Source organism: Parasteatoda tepidariorum, chromosome 9 (genome assembly GCF_982258835.1).
Source record: "Parasteatoda tepidariorum strain Cologne lab strain chromosome 9, Ptep-v5.0, whole genome shotgun sequence".
Taxonomy (NCBI): domain Eukaryota; kingdom Metazoa; phylum Arthropoda; class Arachnida; order Araneae; family Theridiidae; genus Parasteatoda; species Parasteatoda tepidariorum.
This window is the reverse complement of record NC_141763.1, coordinates 2,120,325-2,140,011: the sequence shown is the minus strand read 5'-3', so window position 1 is coordinate 2,140,011 and position 19,687 is coordinate 2,120,325. Positions and strand designations below refer to the sequence as shown.

The window sequence follows — 19,687 nt, the reverse complement described above, 5'->3', positions numbered from 1 at the left end:
TATATATGCAAGATCACGTTGACACAAAATTTGACAAAACACTCATTCATTAATAATCTTTAAAGCTGGTGAAATTCAGTTTATTTACAGAGCTGAAAACGACTTGAAACTCAAATTTGCTTAAAATCTTAGTAAATTTGGGGACTGGTCAGATAAGGTAAAACAATCTAATTGTTAAAGCTCGATTTACAAAGTTTGGAAGATTGCAAGATCAATTTTTTTATAGATGGAATCAATAATATTAGAAAACCCACGGTCTACAGCTATAGCTTTTAAGGGTACATAGCTTTTTTAGATGCACCTTAAACATGCGAGGCCAATATTGGTTCCAGGGATGTAATGAAAATTTATGAGGTCATAATGAAACTGCAAACAGTTTCTGATAAACAGTAATCAGCTCTTATTTCCTGTTTAAACGTGATTTGTATGGAAGGAATTCATACTACTAAGTACATGATCAATGTCGCGTTTGTCTATCAATGTGGAACAATCGTAGATAAACTTCAATAAATCAGTTTCATAAGAGTCGATTTAGAAGTGGATTTCTCATAGCTAAGTCGTTAATCATTTGATAAAATTTACCATTAAAACTAAAGAGGGATGACTTATAACTTTTTGTGCTTTACTACTAAGAGGTTTATTAATTTATACTAACTCTTTCCAAATAAGCTTGCTCCATTATTTTTTTTTTTTCAAGTTTCTTTACATCGTTTTTTTTTCAATTTTCCTTTCATCGTTTTCTCCCAGGATTTTATTTCATTATTTTTTTAATTTCTTTTCAAATATATTTCTTCCAAGGTTGCGTTTTTCCAAAATTTCATTCGATGTGTTTCCAAAGTTTCATTCAATGTGTTTCCAATGTTTCATTCCATTCAATGTGTTTCCAATGTTTCATTCAATGTGTTTCCAATGTTTCATTCAATGTGTTTCCAATGTTTCATTCAATGTGTTTCCAATGTTTCATTCAATGTGTTTCCAATGTTTCATTCAATGTGTTTCCAATGTTTCATTCAATGTTTTTCCAATGTTTCATTCAATGTGTTTCCAATGTTTCATTCAATGTGTTTCCAATGTTTCATTCAATGTGTTTCCAATGTTTCATTCAATGTGTTTCCAAAGTTTCATTCAATGTGTTTCCAAAGTTTCATTCAATGTGTTTCCAAAGTTTCATTCAATGTGTTTCCAAAGTTTCATTCAATGTGTTTCCAAAGTTTCATTCAATGTGTTTCCAAAGTTTCATTCAATGTGTTTCCAAAGTTTCATTCAATGTGTTTCCAAAGTTTCATTCAATGTGTTTCCAAAGTTTCATTCAATGTGTTTCCAAAGTTTCATTCAATGTGTTTCCAAAGTTTCATTCAATGTGTTTCCAAAGTTTCATTCAATGTGTTTCCAAAGTTTCATTCAATGTGTTTCCAAAGTTTCATTCAATGTGTTTCCAAAGTTTCATTCAATGTGTTTCCAAAGTTTCATTCAATGTGTTTCCAAAGTTTCATTCAATGTGTTTCCAAAGTTTCATTCAATGTGTTTCCAAAGTTTCATTCAATGTGTTTCCAAAGTTTCATTCAATGTGTTTCCAAAGTTTCATTCAATGTGTTTCCAAAGTTTCATTCAATGTGTTTCCAAAGTTTCATTCAATGTGTTTCCAAAGTTTCATTCAATGTGCTTCCAAAGTTTTCTTTGTGTTGTTTTTTTCAAGGGTTTTTTCAATGCTTTTTCGATTTTTTTTCACTTTTTTTATTTTCAAGTTTTGTTTCATTGTGTCTTTTCCTGATTCTTTTTCCTTATTTTTAAAATTTTCTCAATTCTGTTTTTTCAAGTTCTCATTGTGTTATTTCTATTTTTTCTTGTTTTTTTTTAATGTAATTTTTCTATTGTGTTTTTTTAAAAATTATTTTTCCCTTATTTTTGTATTTTTTTTCAAATTATTTTAATTGCAAATTTTATTTAATGATTAAATGCTTAGCTATGGGTAATACTGTCAGTCCCTTAAGTATCCACTACTTTAAAATGAAACTTTTGGATCAATTAAAGTTCCTTCTTAATAGACGCCGGTCGACGATTGTTTCACACTGATAGCCAATAAGGACGTTGATAAGTTCCCCAATATTATGATTTTTATAGATCTTTGCATAGAATTAACATTTAAACAAGAAAATAAGTTGCTTGTCTTGGAAATCTTTATTTTTCGTAATTACAATTTCCTTCATAACATTTTATTCTCTCTATAGAAAAGATTGATGGCTTACCAATTCTTTAATGTAGTGCTTCTAAATTTTGTGCAAATAACTATCGCCATATTGAAAGCCTCTTTACATTAAAGTTAACACTGTAGACCGTGGTTTTCTTTCTAATTTTGTTGATTTATCGAAAGAAAATTACTCTAGCAATTCACCAAGCTCTCTAATTCAAACTTTAACAGTTTGATTGTATTACCGCGAGCAATACCCAAATAGCTGTGATGATGAGAAAACTTGAGTTAAGTTATTTTCTCCCATATTAATATATTTTCCCCAACCTTAAACACCTTATTGTTCATATCTAGGGTATTAAGCAAATTTTGCGTCAATGCAACCTTGTGTACATTGGAGAATTCAAATGTACTAGGATATTAACTGAACATTATCAAAACATTCAATGCTGCACTTAATCTACCGATTTTTATTTTTAGGAATCATTCTGTATGTTGAAAAATTCTTATAAAGTTAAAGCTATTTCCAGTAGCCTACTTTTTTCCCTATGTTTGCAACGATTCTAATTGTAATTTAATATTTTGACTCATAGAGCACCTGCCAAATCCCTTCATCTGCTTATCTCCTTTCATTTATTATCTAATTCAAACTTGTTCATCTGTTCCTATTAGTTAAAAACATGATTAAAGAGGTGTAGGTTTATCTATGTTTGTTTATAAAACAAAAGTACGGGGATTTCAGTACTTTTATTTAAGCTTTATTTAGGGTTTTTTTTCGCAGTAGTTCATACTAATTTTAATCCTACTATTAAATTTTTTTTTTAATTTTTAATTCAAATTTCATCTAAAAATCAAAAAAAGTTAATCATTTTGCACTTATTTTTATCTGAACAGATTGTAATAAACTTCTCTTTATGAATTTAATTTTACGTAGAATTTGATCATTTTCTTTCCAAAAAATATATTGTTTTTCGAAAACAATATTTGCAGCTAACTTTAGAAAATTCCTATGCTAAATAATGTTAAAAAAAATCAAAAATCTTTTGCTGATTCCTTTGAAATGATAGTTGAGGTAAAGGAGGAGGCGAGTATCTGAACAATCTAAAAAAATACTCATTAAATTGTATTATATTGAATTCTATCATTAGTATTGCCGGAGCCTGAAATAATTAATTCAAAATTAATCATTTGAAATTTGCCTAAAAATATTTACAAAATTGAAAAATTTATTAATGTAAAATTGCGTACTTATCTTTTATATTTCAATGTTCAAAATTTCCCTAGTATTGTAAAAATATAAAAGAAAACAATAATAAATCTTGAATGCATTAAACTATAATTGAGTTAGTTATTTTTAAAAATATGTGTTCTTGCATATAACGCCTGCGCTGCAGAAAATAGCGTAAACTGAACAAAGCGTTGAAAATACAATTTTTTTAGTAGCTTCAAAGATCTTCTATTTAAATACTGTCGTTCTAAAATATTCAGATACTTCACTAAATAATCTACGCTTGTAGAATGAAATCAAGATTTTGCAATTTTTTTTCTGGTGCATCACTTATTGAAATAAAGACAGATTCCCAACCTGCTTGCAATTATGAGGTACTGTGTTAGTAAGGTCAAAAGGAAATTTAAAAAAAAAAATTATTTTGTAAATTTGATATGCGATTTTTAGTAATATTATTTAAAATAAGTGTAGGAAACAAATCTCTCAATAAAACTAAAAATCTTTGCAGTTTCTTACTTACCTAAAAGTAATGTTACCTGAGGCGCAATACTAAGTACTGCAGCACCTATTGCTTTGCTGCATGGTTTCTGTTACCCACAATTTAAAAATCAGAAAATTCATAAAGCAGACAAGTTTTATAAATGCCCATTTTGTGTGTCTGCAAATAGTGATCTTATTGTAGTTTATTATATTGAAAATGAGACTAAAACTGAAATGTAACAAAATAAAAAAAAAGGTTGTAGATGCATAAAACAGCATTAGCAGAACTATATTAATTATATAAATAATAAAGAAGCAACAAAATTAATATCAAATCAATAGATATTTTTATTCCAATAACGGGAAACTTGAAAGGTCAGAAAAAAAATCTCAAAAGTTATAGTCTATTATATATTATCTACATTTTTGTGACAACAGTAAAACATGAAAATGGACAGATTAAGCAGAAGTATGCCGAGATGTTTCAAACTAGCGCATCTCCAATCAATGAAATCTAAGCTACATTAAAAGAGCTGGAAATACTCTTCCCATTCCGTCCTGTGACTAAGACTTTGACGAAGTCAAACAACTACAGAGAAGAGGTGTCTGGTAAAACTCTCTAAAGTTGCTACTCCTGTGGTAGTTCTATCAAAGAAGAATAAAGCTGTCAGCCAATTTTCTGCGATTTTAGATTTACTGCCAACAAAGTGAAGTAGTAGCCTCAAGATTTACTAATTCTTGATACTCATCGAGATTTAATCATAAGTCAATTGTGTGTGGTTAAGTCAATTGCATAATAATCCATAAGTCAAGTATATTAATTGCAAGTCCTCCGGTATACTTTCTAAAAGAGATTGTCAGACGAAGTCAAGCAACTACAGATAAGAGATGTCCGGTAGAACTCTCTAAATTTGATACCCCACTGGTAGTTCTACCAAGGAAGCATTCAGATGCCAGGGGCAATTGTATTGCACTAAAAATTGCAATCTCAGATAGTTCCAAGTTGGAAACACTTAATCCAGTGCTCAACAATGAGAAAAATTTCCCCAAATCGCCCATGCTAAATAAATGCTAAAATTGATACTCAACTAATCAAGATGGAATTTGATACTGCTGCCAATACCTTAATTGTATGAGAAACTTGGATAAACTCCAAATTACATTAGTCAAACATTTTTCCCACAACAATTAACCAAAAAGATTACAACCAAGTTTTAATAGGCTCAATGTCTGCCACTAGAGGCGTCTTTGAAATATATCAACGTACGAACTGATAAATATATGCTAAGTAGTTTAAATAAAGACCAAAGCAGTTACGTTATTCAATAAATTTTGGAAAAACAAAAACATAACAAATTCAACAGAAATTAGAATTATAAAAACGAATGTTGAATCTGAATTATTATATGGATCTACGACATGGCACGGCAAGAAAAATAAATTGAAAAAATAAAGTATTTATTATCAACTGTTTAAGAAGAATAGAGTGCATCAAAGTAAAATTTCTCATGCAGAAATATTTAGATAAGAAAAACAAAATCTAATCTGGAAATTAAAAACTGTAAATGAAAACGGATTAATCATATTTCTGCATAACCCTGAAAATTTTTAAAGTAAAATTTTTTTTTTGTTTGGAGCTCTCAGGACTTTGAGAAAGAGGTAGAACTAAAATTACTTTGCACAAGATGATTGCAAGCGGATTGAAAACAATAGGAAAGACATGAAGTAAGATAAGCGATCCAGACACAAATAGAAAGAGATGGAAAGCTGTGATAGAAGATCTATGCTGAAATTTAGAGTGAGATGGAAAGCTGATAGATGGTAGAAAGCACCAATTTAGAGTGAGATGGAAAGATGTGAAGTGGTAGAAAGCTCCAATTTAGACTGTGATTGAAAACTGTAAAGTGGTTAAAAGCCCCAATTAAGAGTGAGATGGAACGCTGAACTGGTAGAAAGCCCAAATCTAGACATGGAAAGCTGTGAAGTGGTAGAAAGCCCCAATTGAGAGTGAGATTGAAAACTGCAAGGTGGTTAAAAGCCCCAATTAAGAGTGAGATGGAATGTTGAACTGGTAGAAAGCCTGAATCTAGACATGGAAAGCTGTGAAGTGGTAGAAAGCCCCAATTGAGAGGGAGATTGAAAACTGCAAGGTGGTTAAAAGCACCAATTAAGAGTGAGACGGAATGTTGAACTGGTAGGAAGCCTGAATCTAGACATGGAAAGCTGTGAAGTGGTAGAAAGCCCCAATTGAGAGTGAGATTGAAAACTGCAAGGTGGTTAAAAGCCCCAATTAAGAGTGAGATGGAATGTTGAACTGGTAGAAAGCCTGAATCTAGACATGGAAAGCTGTGAAGTGGTAGAAAGCCCCAATTGAGAGTGAGATTGAAAACTGCAAGGCGGTTAAAAGCCCCAATTAAGAGTGAGATGGAATGTTGAACTGGTAGAAAGCCTGAATCTAGACATGGAAAGCTGTGAAGTGGTAGAAAGCCACAATTGAGAGTGAAATTGAAAACCGCAAGGTGGTTAAAAGCCCCAATTAAGAGTGATATGGAATGTTGAACTGGTAGAAAGCCTGAATCTAGACATGGAAAGCTGTGAAGTGGAAGAAAGCCCAATTGAGAGTGAGATTGAAAACTGCAAGGCGGTTAAAAGTCCCAATTAAGAGTGAGATGGAACGCTGAACTGGTAGAAAGCCCGAATCTAGACATGGAAAGCTGTGAAGTGGTAGAAAGCCACAATTGAGAGTGAAATTGAAAACCGCAAGGTGGTTAAAAGCCCCAATTAAGAGTGATATGGAATGTTGAACTGGTAGAAAGCCTGAATCTAGACATGGAAAGCTGTGAAGTGGAAGAAAGCCCAATTGAGAGTGAGATTGAAAACTGCAAGGCGGTTAAAAGCCCCAATTAAGAGTGAGATGGAACGCTGAACTGGTAGAAAGCCCGAATCTAGACATGGAAAGCTGTGAAGTGGTAGAAAGCCACAATTGAGAGTGAAATTGAAAACCGCAAGGTGGTTAAAAACCCCAATTAAGAGTGATATGGAATGTTGAACTGGTAGAAAGCCTGAATCAAGACATGGAAAGCTGTGAAGTGGAAGAAAGCCCCAATTGAGAGTGAGATTGAAAACTGCAAGGTGGTTAAAAGCCCCAATTAAGAGTGAGATGGAATGTTGAACTCGTAGAAAGTCTGAATCTAGACATGGAAAGCTCTGAAGTGGTAGAAAGCCCAAATTGAGAGTGAGATTGAAAACTGCAAGGTGGTTAAAAGCCCCAATTAAGAGTGAGATGGAATGTTGGACTGGTAGAAAGCCTGAATCTAGACATGGAAAGCTGTGAAGTGGTAGAAAGCACCAATTTCGAGTGAGATGGAAAGATGTGAAGTGTTAGAAAGCTCCAATTTAGACTGTGATTGAAAACTGTAAGGTGGTTAAAAGCCCCAATTAAAAATGAGATGGAACGCTGAACTGGTAGAAAGCCCGAATCTAGACATGGAAAGCTGTGAAGTGGTAGAAAGCCCCAATGTCGAGTGAGATGTTAAGATGTGAAGTGTTAGAAAGCCACAAGGTGTGTGCTTAAGTCAAGTATATTAATTGCAAGTCTTCCAAAATACTTTCTAAAAAAGACTGTGTCTGACGAAGTCAAGCAACTACAGAGAAGAGGTGTCTGGTAGAACTCTCCATAGTTGCTACTCCGGTGGTAGTTCTACCAAAGAAGAATAAAGCTGTCAGCCAATTTTCGGCAATTTTAGATTTACTGCCAACAAAGTGAACGAATAGTGGTTGAAAGCTCTAATTTGTAGTGAGATGGAAAGCTGTGATAGAAGCCCCTATGCTAAAATTTAGAGTGAGAATGAAAGCTGAAAAAGGATTTTAAAAGATGAAATAAACACTTTGATATCCTAATAATCTTTGTAAAGAAAAACACGATACATTAAAAAATATAGTTGTATATTGATAACAAAGAAGTGCTTGAAACACCATCATTTGAAGAAATTAGGAAATCGATAAAAGCTTAAGGAAGAATTTAAAAGATGGAATTAACAGAAAATTGAAACTCTATAACTTAGCAGATCTTAAGTTAGGAAAAAATGTCCCTCAGAAATGACTGTATGAAGCAACAACAATATTAAGTCTGCATAATAATAAGTTACAAGTCAAGGTGAGACATTCAAAAATTAATTTTAAAAAATTTCTTCAAATTTTTAAAAATTCAATCCTAGTCCTGCCTTATTAACACTTTTCAATAACAATACTTTAAGTTAGGAAAAAGTTTTATGTGTCTACAAACTTGTCAGTAATGCTTTTTAATATGTTAAAAAATGACTACCAAATGTATGTACAAATCGTGCGTCCTTATTTATGCCCGATATAATATGTTTCTTTATTGTTGAAGAAATTTTCAATGTTTGTATATATCTGAAATATTTTTTCTCTTAAGCAAATTTCTGAAATAAGCATTTCTTTTTAATGACTTTAGGTTACAAATTGCTGAACTATCAATATAATTCCTTTACAGTAAGAATTTTCCTTCTGCATAATGTGATAAATCATTACACTTACTATGAGACAAACTTAAGCTTTAATATTTGGTTTTAAAGATGCAGAGAATTTCATTTAATGCTTGAGAATAAGATTTCTTTCATAATACTGGCCGACTTCTTTCATTAAATATTCTAAATATCTTCTCAATGTAATGTAAAAGTAATTTCTTAGAATTAAAGGTGACTGTGCATTTTTTTATAATCCTGGCGTTCTTCCTTTTTAAAACAAATTCTTTGCAATCTAATATGTAAGTCTTTAGTTAGAAATTGTTATCTGAAATGTGGCAATTAAAGATTGCTGTTCTTTAGCAGTACTTCTCCATAAGTATTCTAAATATTTTCTCAATGTAATATAAAAGTAATTCTTTAGACTTAAAGGTGACTGTGCATTTTTTTATAATCCTGGCGTTCTTCCTTTTTAATACAAATTCTTTGCAATCTAATATGTAAGTCTTTAGTTTGAAATTGTTATCTGAAATGTGGCAATTAAAGATTGCTGTTTTTTAACAGTACTTCTCCATAAATATTCTAAATATTTTCTCAATGTAATATAAAAATAATTTTTTAGACTTAAAGGTGACTGTGCATTTTTTTATAATCCTGGCGTTCTTCCTTTTTAATACAAATTCTTTGCAATCTAATATGTAAGTCTTTACTTAGAAATTGTTATCTGAAATGAGGCAATTAAAGATTGCTGTTTTTTAAGAGTACTTCTCCATAAGTATTCTAAATATTTTCTCAATGTAATATAAAAGTAATTCTTTAAACTTAAAGGTGACTGTGCATTTTTTTATAATCCTGGCGTTCTTCCTTTTTAAAACAAATTCTTTGCAATCTAATATGTAAGTCTTTAGCTAGAAATTGTTATCTGAAATGTGGCAATTAAAGATTGCTGTTTTTTAACAGTACTTCTCCATAAATATTCTAAATATTTTCTCAATGTAATATAAAAGTAATTTTTTAGACTTAAAGGTGACTGTGCTTTTTTTTTTATAATCCTGGCGTTCTTCCTTTTTAATACAAATTCTTTGCAATCTAATATGTAAGTCTTTAGTGAGAAATTGTTATCTGAAATGAGGCAATTCAAGATTGCTGTTTTTTAACAGTACTTCTCCATAAATATTCTAAATATTTTCTCAATGTAATATAAAAGTAATTTTTTAGACTTAAAGGTGACTGTGCATTTTTTTATAATCCTGGCGTTCTTCCTTTTTAATACAAATTCTTTGCAATCTAATATGTAAGTCTTTATAATTGTTGAGGTAATTAAAGGTGGCTATAATTTCTTTAGAAATTAGCTATATTTAATATCTAGTAAGTGTTGGTTGATTTCTAATAGTAGTATATCAATTACATTATGAGGGCTTTATTGCTATGGGGCATGTGAAATTTATTCAGGCACTTATATTTTTTAATAACATTTTGCAATGCCAACTTTTCAGTCTAATGTGACTAATGAATGACTAATGAATAAGGGTTAGGTTTTGAGACATATATTTAATCTTCAAATTTGCGTAGAGGCATCGATTTTTTAAAAGCTGGAGACTGATATTTCTTTTTTATAAGACATAAATCTTATCTTTAAATTTCAAAAGAGACTGCCGATTTTTTAAAAGCTGGAGACTGATATTTCTTTTTTATAAGACATAAATCTTATCTTTAAATTTCAAAAGAGACTGTTGATTTTTTAAAAACTGGAGACTGATATTTCTTTTTTATAAGACATAAATCTTATCGTTAAATTTCAAAAGAGACTGTCTATTTTTTAAAAGCTGGAGACTGGTATTTCTTTTTTATAAGACATAAATCTTATCTTTAAATTTCGAAAGAGACTGTTGATTTTTTAAAAGCTGGAGACTGATATTTCTTTTTTATAAGACATAAATCTTATCGTTAAATTTCAAGAGACTGTCGATTTTTTAAAAGCTGGAGACTGATATTTCTTTTTTATAAGACATAAATCTTATCTTTAAATTTCAAAAGAGACTGTTGATTTTTTAAAAGCTGGAGACTGATGTTTCTTTCTTATAAGACATAAATCTATCTTTAAATTTCAAAAGAGACTGTCGATTTTTTAAAAACTGGAGACTGATATTTCTTTTTTATAAGACATAAATCTTATCGTTAAATTTCAAAAGAGACTGTCTATTTTTTAAAAGCTGGAGACTGGTATTTCTTTTTTATAAGACATAAATCTTATCTTTAAATTTCGAAAGAGACTGTTGATTTTTTAAAAGCTGGAGACTGATATTTCTTTTTTATAAGACATAAATCTTATCTTTAAATTTCAAAAGAGACTGTCGATTTTTTAAAAGCTGGAGACTGATATTTCTTTTTTATAAGACATAAATCTTATCTTTAAATTTCAAAAGAGACTGTTGATTTTTTAAAAGCTGGAGACTGATATTTCTTTCTTATAAGACATAAATCTATCTTTAAATTTCAAAAGAGACTGTCGATTTTTTAAAAGCTGGAGACTGATATTTCTTTTTTATAAGACATAAATCTTATCTTTAAATTTCAAAAGAGACTGTTGATTTTTTAAAAGCTGGAGACTGATATTTCTTTCTTATAAGACATAAATCTATCTTTAAATTTCAAAAGAGACTGTCGATTTTTTAAAAGCTGGAGACTGATATTTCTTTTTTATAAGACATAAATCTTATCTTTAAATTTCAAAAGAGACTGTTGATTTTTTAAAAGCTGGAGACTGATGTTTCTTTCTTATAAGACATAAATCTATCTTTAAATTTCAAAAGAGACTGTCGATTTTTTAAAAGCTGGAGACTGATATTTCTTTTTTATAAGACATAAATCTTATCTTTAAATTTCAAAAGAGACTGTTGATTTTTTAAAAGCTGGAGACTGATATTTCTTTTTTATAAGACATAAATCTTATCTTTAAATTTCAAAAGAGACTGTTGATTTTTTAAAAGCTGGAGACTGATATTTCTTTTTATAAGACATAAATCTTATCTTTAAATTTCAAAAGAGACTGTTGATTTTTTAAAAGCTGGAGACTGATGTTTCTTTCTTATAAGACATAAATCTATCTTTAAATTTCAAAAGAGACTGTCGATTTTTTAAAAGCTGGAGACTGATATTTCTTTTTTATAAGACATAAATCTTATCTTTAAATTTCAAAAGAGACTGTTGATTTTTTAAAAGCTGGAGACTGATATTTCTTTTTTATAAGACATAAATCTTATCTTTAAATTTCAAAAGAGACTGTTGATTTTTTAAAAGCTGGAGACTGATATTTCTTTTTATAAGACATAAATCTTATCTTTAAATTTCAAAAGAGACTGTTGATTTTTTAAAAGCTGGAGACTGATATTTCTTTTTTATAAGACATAAATCTTATCTTTAAATTTCAAAAGAGACTGTTGATTTTTTAAAAGCTGGAGACTGATATTTCTTTTTTATAAGACATAAATCTTATCTTTAAATTTCAAAAGAGACTGTCGATTTTTTAAAAGCTGGAGAATCCTTTTTTATTAAATTTTTCAAACTTCCTTTAGGTAATGGGATAAATTATAAAGACTATGAGACATATAAATTTTTTACTTTTTCGTAATCCTAAAAATTCTTTACTACAGCTGACGCTGATCCAATTCTAAAAATCCTCAATGGTACGTTTAGTGCAATATTTTTCTAACTGAGTAAGTTAGTCATTTTTAGATTAAATCATGTTTGGTTGGATGCAATTATGTTACTTGCTTCCATTTTATGGTTGAAAACAAATGTAAGTATTTTTACGTTTAAGTACTTTTAAGTCACTTTAGTTACTTTTGATTATTAGGTAATCAAAATTAACATTATTCAAAATTTACTTCTTGAAAAATTGATACGAAGTAATTTATTATTGTTTAACGAGCATGTTTTTTGTATGCTTTTTGATATTTTTTAAGAAAATGTTTTTATTTGGAAAACGAAAGTTTGTTTAAACAAATTATTTATATATTTTGTGAGCACTTCAGAGAAGCACGTTTGTTATTTTGTTTTAAAAAAGTATTGTTTTTTATTTCTTATTAGTGTTTGGTTTATTTTATGACAACAAAGTGTTATGTTTGTTTAATTTTGACAATTTTTAATATATTTAAGTATTTATTTTGAAAACAGAATTTTGTTCAAATTGTATAGTTATATTTCGTATGTACTCCAAGGAAGTACGTTTGTTGTGTTTTTCTTTCAGTTTAGAAATGTTTTGTATTACTTATTTGGTATATTTTGTTACGACAATAAATTTTTGTCACGTTTACATTGTTTGTTTAATTTTGAGTATCATTGATATTTTTAAGATATTCTTAAGTATAATTTTCAAGTTATTTCATTGAAAAATTTCAACCAGCAACAGATGAACTAAAGTAAAGTCATGGTATAAAAACATTGATGTGCATTTAATGTTTTTATATATTTGGACTCAAACTTTAAAAATTGCATCGCTACCAGCTTATCTGTTATATCCTGAAGTGTTTTCTGAGTTGTAGTAGAATATAGAAATCTAAACTGTGTAGTTTTCATAAATCAGAATTAAAAACTTTTTGTCCAGTACGACGCAATACTGCTTACAAAACTGATAGGGGAAAAAAGCAAACATTTCGTATTCATTACTTCTTTTATTCTTTCAGAAAACTTTTGATATGTAACGCTAAGTTATGTTAATTGATTAAAATGTAAGTTCATTCTTGAAATTTTTTAAAGTAGTACCTATTATCGTGTTTGTTTAAAAGCATGCTCAATTAACAAAGGACTCTAGTAAATTAGCAAGCATTCTGACGGTAAAATACATCATTAAAATTGCTGCTATAACTTGGACTCGTTAAAACTATAGTGTCTAGTGTTAGTAATACGATTCAATTCTAAAATAAACAAGAATATATAGCTAAATTAACATGGGCTCATGGAGTAGTTTCGTTGTTGTCAGAAGAGGATGTTTTCCGTTAAAGAACCTAATACGTTCTTTTTATTACCAAACGAAACTATAAAATCTTATTTACAGGAAATTTCGTTTTTTAGAAAAAAAGCAAGTTTCGCTAATTATCTTTTTATAGGAAACTAGTAACGATAATGGAAAACTATTTTAAGTTAAAGAGGATTAACTCAAAAGTAGCTAGGTTTTACTACACTTGGTTACTAATTCAGTTTTTTTTTTTCATCTTGTAATATGGTGTCATTTTTACAATGCATAAAATTTGTTTACTTTAAATAATGTTTGTATAATTTAAGAGGGAAAAAATCCATATAATATTTTTTTCTAATCAAAGTATAAAATAAATATTGGTATTCTAATATTAATGGCGATATTCTCAATAATTTTAATGAGAATTCTTTAACGGATTTTCCGTAGTTTCGAAAACTATTTTTCCAGCTGTAGCAAAGATAGTGCACTAATATTTTGATGAATAACAATTAAAATTTTCCATCCACATTTATAAATATTTTAAACAGTAAATTAAAGATCGGATAGAGAAATGGTCGTGTTCCAAAGTCCTTATCGTGTTCTTAAAAGAATTCTGTTGGCTGCCTCTGATAAACGTAATTTCCTCAAAACTCAAATGTTGTCTTCTTTCTGTTTTCTTGGTTAATCTGCTTCGTTCTTGTTTTCTTGGTTAAGGCGGCACAGTACTTAATTTTCGATCAAAATTTCGATATTTTTTTTTTTTTTTTTTTTTTGCATTTTTTGAAAGATTGAACATTTTTAAGTATGTGTACAAAATTTCAGAGCGATACTTTGATTTTAAAAGAAGTTATGACATTTTTTAATAGTTGTTGTCACTTCACAGCTGTCAAAGGGGGCGTGGCTCAATGTAAACAAACATTCAATGCATGCGTTTTTAGCAACAAAAATATGCCATAAATTAATTTTGAATTTAGTAGATAAAAGCTGTAAGCTAAAGCAAGTTACTAAGTGATATTTTTCATATTCAGTGTACACATCTAAATGATTATTTTGTTTTTCAGAGTGCTTCTAGCTGGTTATCAACGTTTTTTTACAACAACGCTCTTTTTCAATGCCATATTTGAATACTTTTTTGTTATCGCATCGTTATTTTTTTTGTTAAATAGTTAGTTATATTTTTATTTGTTGCTTTTTGTTTTATATTTTTTAAAATGCCAAAGTATAACACACTTTAATTGTTGACAAATCTTAAGATATTTCTTAATAATTAGATTCTATAAAATTTTCCTTGCTAGTTCATATTTTTTTCTGGATAAAGCTAAGAAGATATTTATGTGAATTGTGTGAATATCTGATTTTATTTTAGTATTATTTTTCAGACACATTAAACTTATTTAAAAATTCAAATTTTCAGTTTTATTACATTTGATTTTAAAACATTGAATTTTTGTCAACAACTGATATCAAGTATAATCTATAAAAATTTGAGTAAATATGTTAAATAGTTTTCTTGCTTGTTATGAAGTAATATAATTTTTTCGACTCTTAATTTTATGGTACTATATTGTATGCAAAAACTACTAAAACTTTGTTATAAATAGACTCTAAGCTTTCAAATTTGTTTTTTGTACTTATAAATATATGGTAAATAATTATTTGCATACAAGTTGTACATGCAATTTCTCTAAATAAATTTTTTTCTTGTTTCAAAACTTTAAATGCCTTTTTCTCAGCTTTCTATTTTGGGGTATTTCAATGCATTCAAAATGCTAAGGCTTTTTTAAAAAATGATTCAGAGCTCTAAAATTTTTTATGAGTGTTTTGAGATATATGTTCTTTAAAAATTTGCATGGAATAAGCTTTGTGATTAAAAGAATTTTTTTAAATGATTCTTAAAGTAAGTTTTCCAGGTTCTAGTGCTCTTGGTTAATTTTCCTGGTTCTGGTGTTCTGCGATTATTTTTTTCTTGTGCTCTAGCATTTTTTTCTTCTTTTTTTTTTTGTTCCAGTGTTGCATTTTCCTGGTTTTTTTCTTTCTTTCGACATTTTCTTGTTTTAGTGTACTGGCATATTCTTCGTTTTCTGACATTTTTATTCTAGGTGCTTTGTTTTCCTTCTTTTCATAGTGTTTGCCTTTTATTTGTAATGTTTTTTTCTCTCCTTTTCATTGTGTTGGTTTTTCGTTTGTTGAGTTAGTTTTGTTTTCCATTTATTCATAAATTTTTTTCGTTTGCTCACCTTGTTTTGTTTTTCGTCTTTTGAAAAGTTTATTTTCGTTTATTCAGAGTGTTTCCTTTTTGTTTATTTAATTTTTTTTTATCGTGGTAAGAATATTTTGTTTTTCGTTTTTAATTATATTTTTCTCTCGGGGGAGCCTGTAACCCCTAGAGAGCGCGTCCCCAAGGTGGCGGATAGGGGAATGCCTCCACTGTCTTTCCAGTGGGTGGTAGAAGGGAAATAAAATACCTTCCGCGGACCAACAGGTAGAAGTCCAACCCCTCTATGACAAGTGCAATAAGGCTGTGCTCCATGCCTTCGGTCCCATTTGACTCGTACTTTGACTTTTCTGCACTTGTCAAACGACAACAACAATTATATTTTTCTTTTTTTTCAATATATTTGTTTTTCTTTTTTCCCCCGTTTTTTTACAGGAGTTTGTATTTTGTCTTTTTAATGTGTTTTTGCCTTCCGTTTTTTCGCGGTTTGTTTTTTGCCTTTTCACTGTGTTTTTTATCTCTCGTGTTTTTATTGGCATGTTTCTTTTTTTGATTATGTTTCTTTGTTGCTAATTTTCTTTACGGTATGTTTTTAATTTTCTTTCGGTTTATTCCATATATTCTTGTTAATTTGTTTTTCGTCTTTACAGTATGTTTATCTTCCACTGTGATGTTTTGTTTTTCGCTTTTTCAACTTGCCGTTTGTTCAGCGTGTTTTATGTTTATTTGATACAGTATATATTTATTTTATTTGTTCTCGGTGCTTTGTTTTATCCTATTCATTCTGGTTTTTTTTCCTGCTCTTTTATTTATTTTTTTCGTTTTTTAATGGGCTTTGCTATTTTACTTATGTTTTTTTTCGCTCGTTTTGGATTCTTTGTCATTGTGTTTGTCTTCTATTAGTTTCTAGTGTTAAGTTTTTCGTTTGTTCATTGTTTTTTCTTTTTTCTTCTCATTGCTTTGTTTTCCGTCTTGTATTATTTATTCAGTTTTTCATTTTTTGCTTTCAGTTTTTTTTTTCATTCTGGTTTGGTTTTCTTTGAAAGGTGTTCAAGGTTATGTCTGTTTTCCGTTTGCTCATGCTATTTTTTTCGTTCTTTCTTGTTTCTAAAGTTTGTGGTGCTTTGTTTTTTATTTTTTTGTTACCTCCTATTTGTTCCTTGAATTTTTTCAATTTTTTAATATGTTCGTTTCCGTTTTTCTCTACATTTTTCTCGTATTTTCATTCTTTTTTTCTGATGGTTTTTCTTTTTTATTATAGTTATTTTCAGTATTCTTATTATGTTTGTTTTTTGTTTGTTCACAATACTTTTTTCCGTCTTTTTATTGTTTTCCATTTATTTATTCACTTTTTTACAGTGCTTGAGTAGTTTTCTTTTCTTTTTTTTTTCGTTATTTCTCTCCTTTTCTCACATTATTACAATGTTTTGTGAATTTTTTTTCTTTTTTTCGTTTGATCACTGCGCTTTATTTTTCGACTTTTTATCTTATTTTTGGTTATTGTTCGTAGTTTTTTTTTATTTCGCCTGATCAGTGCATTTGTTTTTCATTTGCTTATTGCGCTTTCTTTTAATTTGATCTTTGTGTTTTCTCATGTTTAATTTTATCTTTTTTTTATCTTTATTTCCTAAATCTTTTTATTGTGTTTTTTTTTAATATCTTTGTTGAGCTTGTTTTGCATTGCTAAATTTATTCTAATTTTCTCTGAATTGTTTATTTTGTTTTTCTTCAATCTCTCTCTCTCTCTCTGTATACACACACACGCACACATATATATATATACAGGCAGTCAGTCAGACATATACAGATAGATAGCTCCAACAACTTATTTTGATGTCCTAATCAAGGTCTTCAAAGTAATTCTATTTGTTATTAAAATATCGGCTTTTCTACTAGTGCTAAATATATTTCAAATGAAACTCAAATGCTGAAGGGTTGTGGAATAAGCACTAAATATACTAATATAAAGTATATTTTATATATTTGGTAATTATTAAAACCTCACCAATACTAAAATGTTTTAATACTGCAGAAACCCGTTCCCTTGAAAGGGGAGAAAATTGCTATAAATTATGACTCATAAGTGTGATCCTCACACCAAGTGATGCAGTTTATTCTAATGGAATAAAACACATGTTTTGTTTAATATAATAACGTAGAGTCAACAAGAAGGGCAAATATTTGAGATAAGTGAATGATAAAAGATAATTTAAGTTAATTTGTATTAATTGGAGATTTTAGTGGAGAAACCAAGTAAGTGACATTTTCAGAGGGGCTATAATCGTAAATCTATTACTATTAAGCTATTATTATATGCTCACCCTGTTTATAATTATATATTAGTCCTCTAAAATAAGTTTGTGATATTTCTTTTCTTAAATAGAAAGTTTCTAGAAAATTTGATTGTTGGCTTAGGATGCAGATTAGGAGTTCATTATTACTAATAGACAAATAAAATCGGATTAGACTGTTGCCCTAATCGTAAAGCCCACCACTCCTCCTGAAACTATCTTCCCCTAAAAACTTACTTCCCCCCCTTGATCACATTAAATCAATCTAAACTGATTCTTGAAAGAATTAATTATAAGAATGATTTAATGGTTTTCAGTTAGTTTGGCGAAAATGCTAAAAAAACATAGTTTTATGTAAGTCACACAGTTTTATGTAGTATAAAAATATGGAAAAGTCAAATGTACATAAAAACAGAAAAGATTGTCAGCTATTTTTCACAATTTAAAGATTTTATTATGCTTTTATAATTTTTTCTGCGTCACTAGCCAATTTATAAAGTTTTTTGATAAATTGAGTTATGACAGAGTTGAATGAACTTCCTGGGTGGCGCATGAAATTATATAGTTTTTAATTGAGTTATGACAGAGTTGAGACACAACGTCAAGTTTAATTAAGCTAAAATTCTGAAATTTTCTTTGAGAAAAATGAAGAGTTGTGAATAAGGTAAAGAAAATTTTCGCAGACGAAATATAATTTACTCAATCGAAAAACAAATATACAACTTCGAAGAGTTTGTCCTAAGTGTAGTTTTTTTTCTCTAATGAATAATTCATTTACTACTTTATTTACAAGATTCTTAGTAACTGCCGATTGGCAATCATAGATGAGCAGTCTACGTATGTTATTAGTCTATGAAAGAACTCTTCTGTATGTGTAGCTAACTTTGCTTGTTCCGTTTTGTGCCATACATGAAACAGAAGGTAAAATTTTAAGTGAATATGGATAATGAAATTTTTTTAGCTTATTCTGAGTTCATGGTTCAAAAAAAGAGAGAGAAATAATAGAATGCCCAGTAGCAAAGCTGATTACATCTAAAAGATTCAAATTTACACATAAAATTTACGTCGGTAGTCATACGTCTACTTTTTACTTTTTAAAAAATGCTGTGCAATGTTTACTTTTTAACGATTTCATTTTTGATTTTCATAAAAAGATTTTTTTTCAGGGAAACTAATCAATATTTTAGATTTCTTTTAGTTCATAGAAGTCGTTGTTCTCTTGAGTTCTCTGATTTGATTCGTATGGATGAATGACTTTTTTGTATGCTTACACACAGATGAAGAGAGGAGGAAATATTTAAAAAATTCAGCATCGTACTTCAGGTAATCTTAAAAATTAATTCTAAATATTAAAAGTTTTGTGATTCATAATGTTTTGAAACCTATTTCTGTAAATGCTGTTCATAACTAAAGTGATTTTTTTGTTTCGGTGAGTAAAATCCCGGAATTAAGTACTCTTGGGGTGAACTCTGGATGAAGTGAAATACAATGCGTAAAGATCTCTATGAATAACTTTTGATCTAATGATCAGATTTTTACGTACTATGATTCAATCTTAATGATTCAAGAGCCAAAATTTAAAATGTGCTTATTGCAGACGATAGTTTTAGTTACGAACGTACTTTTAGTTACATTTAGCACCTACTTTTAGTTATAAACGTATGAGAAACTTACTCTCTCTTGAGAAATATGCTTTTGTTCCCCTGCAAATTGGGATTCCTGACTCTCAAAATTTGGAAGAGGGGTTGTTGGAATCTAGGAAATAGTACCCTAAATCATAAGAGAGCGTTCGGAAGTTAGGTTTTAGTCAGAAGAGCGGTTTAAATCATATCGGATCAGAAGAG

General features: G+C 29.1%; 1 protein-coding gene across 3 annotated transcripts in view; it reads left to right on the top strand.

The window, feature by feature from the left end:
- Positions 1 to 14,195: 14,195 nt before the first annotated feature.
- The window catches only part of LOC147803240 (uncharacterized), a 66,247-nt gene continuing 60,755 nt past the window's right edge, over positions 14,196 to 19,687 (top strand). The window contains exon 1 of one of the 3 annotated variants that reach the window (XM_087150632.1): positions 14,196 to 19,166. The gene's annotated coding sequence lies outside the window, so the exon portion shown is untranslated. The remainder of the gene's footprint in view (positions 19,167 to 19,687) is intronic. The other 2 variants (XM_087150631.1, XM_087150630.1) reach the window with 2 other exon arrangements.